Below are 4944 nucleotides of genomic sequence, written 5' to 3'. Positions count from 1 at the left end.
TGAGGGCGGGGCGTTAGTGACAGACGTAAAAGAATCACTGGATTCTATTCCGGCCTGATTGAGAACCGACAGATGGATAGCCGTGCCGTGACAGGGTGCGTTGAACATTTCCACTGAGAGGATGGGAGGTAGCCACTGACAACGGTGAAACCCTTGCATACAGCTTGCCATGGAAAGGAGTAAGAAGGATTGGATGAAGATACTAGGAAAGCAGAGAGACGGAAGGGACCGAGCATCTTCATACGCTTATCTGAAATTCCCACCAATGAATTACATAAGTATCTCTATCTTTATCTTTATGTTTTATTCATCATTTATAACCATTTGAGTTTGCCTGACTAAGATTTACAAGGTGACCATAGCTTGCTTCATACCAACAATCTCTGTGGGATCGACCCTTACTCGCGTAAGGTTTATTACTTGGACGACCAGTACACTTGCTGGTTAGTTGTGCGAAGTTGTGTTTATGCCATGGTATTGAACACCAAGTTTTTGGATTCATCACCGGGGATTAATTGAGTTGTGAAAAGTATTGATCACAATTTTGTGCACCATGCTTCCTCTCTAATCCGAGCTCTTTTTCGAACTTCTGGAAGTAAGTCGAGCTCCTCCCTTTAAATTTGGGAGTTGGCCTCTTCATTATAGAGGATCCTTCTGAGAGTTCCTTCTTCTATTTTCACTGGAATTATTTCCTCCATTCCATAAGCAAGTCGGAAGGGTGATTCTCCTGTGGTTGAATGTAAGGTTGTCCAATATGCCCATAGAACTTGTGGGAGCTCTTCAGTCCAAGCTGCATTTGCGTCCTTTGTCTCCGTTTTAACCCAGCCAGTATGAATTTGTTGGCAGCTTCTGCCTGTCTGTTGGCTTGTAGGCATTCTACGGATGTGAATTGGTGCTTTATTTTTAGGTCGGCTACTAAGTTCCTGAAACCCTTATCGGTGAATTGAGTGCCATTATCTGTGGTAATTTTGTAAGGAACCCCGAAATTTGTGATAATGTTTCTTTAAAGAAATTTTTGACTTCTTTGAGTGGTGGCGGTAGCTAAGGGTTCTACCTCAATCCATTTTGTAAAATAGTTTATTCCTACAATGAGGAACTTGACTTGTCCTGGTCCCTGAGGGAAAGGTCCAAGGAGGTGAAGCCCCCACTTTGCGAATGGCCAGGGCGACGTAACATTGATGAGCTCCTCTGGTGGGGCGATATGGAAGTTAGCATGCTTCTGACATGGTGCGCATGTTTTGACAAATTTCGCTGCTTTCTTTTGCAAGGTTGGCTAGAAGAATCCAGCTCAGAGTACCTTTTTGGAAAGAGCTCATGCCCTGAGATGATTGCCACACATACCACTGTGTACTTATTCCAAAACTTCCTTTGTGTTGAAGGTTGGCACACATTTTAGGAGGGGTGTTGAAATCGCTCTTCTATATAGGATGTTGCCCACTATGGTGTAGTACTGTGCTTCTCGTACTAGCCTTTTTGCCTCCGAGATCGATAGGTTTTGCAATGTTTCTTGGATGAGGCTTCTATAATTATCCCTTGGTTTGGTGCTGGCTAGTTTTGAGAGCTCATCAGCTCGGGCATTCTGCTCCCGAAGTATATGTCAGACCTTATATCCCCCGAATTGTCCGAGCTGTTCTCTGGTTTTGTCCAGGTATTTTTTCATGGTGGGATCCTTAGCATGGTAGCTCCCTTCTATTTGTGAGATGACTACTTGTGAATCACTGAAGACAGTAAGCTTTTGAACTTCTACCTCCCTAGCAAGCCTCAAACTAGCCAGTAATGCCTTATATTCAGCTTGATTATTTGATGCAGGGAAGTCGAAATTTAATGAGAGCTCAATTTGGGTTCCTTGATCACTTTCTATAATTACACATGCGCCAGTTCCGATTTTGTTCGAGGAGCCGTCCACGTAGAGATTCCATTTTGTGGGAGTATCCGGGGTGTCAGTGTACTCAGAAATAAAGTCAGCCAGATATTGTGATTTGATGGCTGTCCGAGCTTTGTATTGAAGGTCGAATTCAGATAACTCGACTGCCCACTGTAGAATTCTTCCAGCTAAGTCTGTTTTCTATAGGATGCCTTTTATGAGATGGTTGCTCCAAACTCTAATAGTGTGAACTTGAAAGTATGGGCGGAGTTATCGAAAAGTGAGTATGAGGGCGTAGGCGAACTTTTCTATCATTTGATAGTTTAGTTCGGCCCTTTGTAGAGCCTTGCTGATGAAGTAGATTGGTTATTGCTCACTTTCATCTTTTTTGACTAGTGCTGATGCTATTGCCCGACTTTCTACGAAGAGATATAATATGAGCTCTTCACCTTCCCGTGGTCGGGTAAGGATGGGTGGTTCCCCCAGAAATTTCTTGAAATCTTGGAACGCTTGTTCGCACTCTGGAGTCCATTCAAACCTCTTTCCATTCCTTAGTGTTGCGTAAAAGGGAAGAGATCTTATAGCTGATTCGGCTAGAAATCTGGACAGAGTTGCCAGTCTTCCATTGAGCTGTTGTACTTCTTTGACACAGCTCGGACTTTTCATGTTGAGTATAGCCCAACATTTGTCCGGGTTTGCCTCGATTCCTCTTTGTGTGAGTATGAAGCCCAAGAATTTGCTAGCCTCTATCGTATAGCCTGGCATTTATCTGGGTTTGCCTCGATTCCTCTTTGGGTGAGCATGGAGCCCAAGAATTTGCCGGCTTCTACTCCGAAGGTGCACTTTGCTGGGTTAAGTCGCATACCATGCTTTCTTATGGTGTCAAACACTTTAGCGAGGTGGGCTAACAACGATTCCTCACTTTGTGTTTTTACCAGCATGTCGTCTACATAGACCTCTATTAGTTTTCCGATGTGATTGGCAAAGACTTTATTCATCAGTCTTTGGTAGGTAGCTCCTGCATTCTTGAGTCTAAAGGGCATAACTATATAGCAATAGTTTGCCTTTGGGTTTATGAACGAGGTCTTTTTTTAGTCGGGTAGGTACATTGGGATTTGGTTGTAACCTGAATAGGCATCCATGAAGGAGAGGTACTTGTATCTGGAAGAGGCATCCACTAGAGTGTCTATATTCAGGAGCGAGTAGGGATCTTTTGGGCAGGCCTTATTGAGATCGGTGTAGTCGGTACACATTCTCCACTTGCCATTTGACTTCTTCACCAAGACAACGTTGGCTAGCCATAATGGGTACTTGACCTCCCTTATGAACCCTGTCTCCAGTAAGGCATGCACCTGCTCTTTGATGACAAGTCATCTTAAGCTAGTTCTACAAGCATTTTTCATTTGTTTCATTAGGTTTTATGCACTTTCTTGCACAATAAGTAAGTGATTGGAGTGGAATTTTAGGATTATTTTAAATCAATCAAACATCATTCATTTTACACAAAATCATAAGGTTTATGCTAGAATTAATTGATTTCATGAATGATGCAAAGACCTTGTGATTTTGGTGAGACTTTGATTGCTTGTTTGGTTGTTTTTAGGTGAAGAAATGAACAGAAAGGGGAAGTAACTAGGGAAGTGCTGCATTCAAAAAGAGAACGCCATGCTTAGGAGCACAAATAGCTGGCGCTTGTTTTCAAAGTAAGCGCCACGCTCACTAAGCAAGCATTTTCATGGATTTTCAAGTTGGGAGGCAAGCTTATGCTATCCGTACGTACTAGGCAGCACTCCATAAACCAGTATAGCGCTCACTAAGAGATCGCTAGTGAAGAAATAAGCGCACCAAAGGAGCAGTGCTTGAATAACCAGCGTAGCTCTCATTAAGAGAGCGCTAGTTGAGGAAATGTGGCACGAGAGGAGCACACGCATGGTTAATGAACGTTGCGCTCATTTTTGGAACGGAATGCTCCCCTGGAGGCAACACCAAAATACCATCCTGACCCACTTCATACAAGGCCAAATCAATAAAAGCCCACTCCAAGTTTTGATGAGGGAAATAGAAAGTGTATAAATAGGAACAAATTTGATTGGAGAAGGACTTTTGGGCTTTCTTTTAATTTTTCTCTTAGAATTTTAGAATCGGATATTAGATCTAAGTTTACCTTCTTTTTACTTTTATCTTTTAATTTTTCCTTTCGAGAGTTTGAGAATTGAGATCAGATCTGGGTTTTTTTTTTTCTATTTCGTTTTCTCTCTTCTGTAATTTTTTCTTTCTGATTTTGTTACTTCACTAAAATTATCAATTTATCTTTAGGATTTTAGAGTTGATCTAAGTTTTCTTGCTGTTTTGATTCTTCAGCAATTTTCCATTTCTGTTTTGCTAGTGAAATCTCTTCGTTTCATAATTCTCTGCTTTACTGCAATTTACAATTTCAGTCTTGTTCTGAATCCCAGTACCCAAATCATTTTATTCTTCAAGCAATTTAAGTTCCCTGGCACTTTAGATTCAACAAGTTAAATTTCTTGCACTTTAAGTTTCAGTCATTTACCTTTCTTACAATTTAAGTTTCCACTCATTTATTTTTTTGTACTCTAAGTTTCTGCAATTTACTTATTCTGCATTTTAAGATTCTGTCAATTTTCATTCTGCACTCTAGTTCACTTGCAATTTTACTTCTGTTAATCAAATTTCACTCAATTTATCAAATATTCGCTTAACTAAATTTATCACCATACTAAAATTGCTCAATCCATTAATCCCTGTGGGATCGACCTAACTCTTGTGAGTTATTACTACTTGATGCGATTCGGTACACTTGCCGGTGAATTTGTGTGGAATCATTTTTCCCTCATCACTCTTCCACAGCTTGGGACCTTTCTGGACCAAGCTTCCTGTGCTTCTATTGTATGGGCCGAGATCCAGGGTATACCGCCAGTTTGTGGCACATTAGTTGGGGATCTATACCGGGCATGTCTGAGGCCTTCCATGCAAAGAGATCGGCATTATCCTTTAGGAACTGTATCAATGGCACCTTTAAATCTCCCTTTAAGGTTGCCCATATATTTGTTAATTTATCT

The sequence above is a fragment of the Arachis duranensis genome, chromosome 10, assembly GCF_000817695.3.
Source record: "Arachis duranensis cultivar V14167 chromosome 10, aradu.V14167.gnm2.J7QH, whole genome shotgun sequence".
In the NCBI taxonomy this organism is placed as follows: Eukaryota; Viridiplantae; Streptophyta; class Magnoliopsida; order Fabales; family Fabaceae; genus Arachis; species Arachis duranensis.
This window is presented reverse-complemented; position numbering follows the sequence as displayed.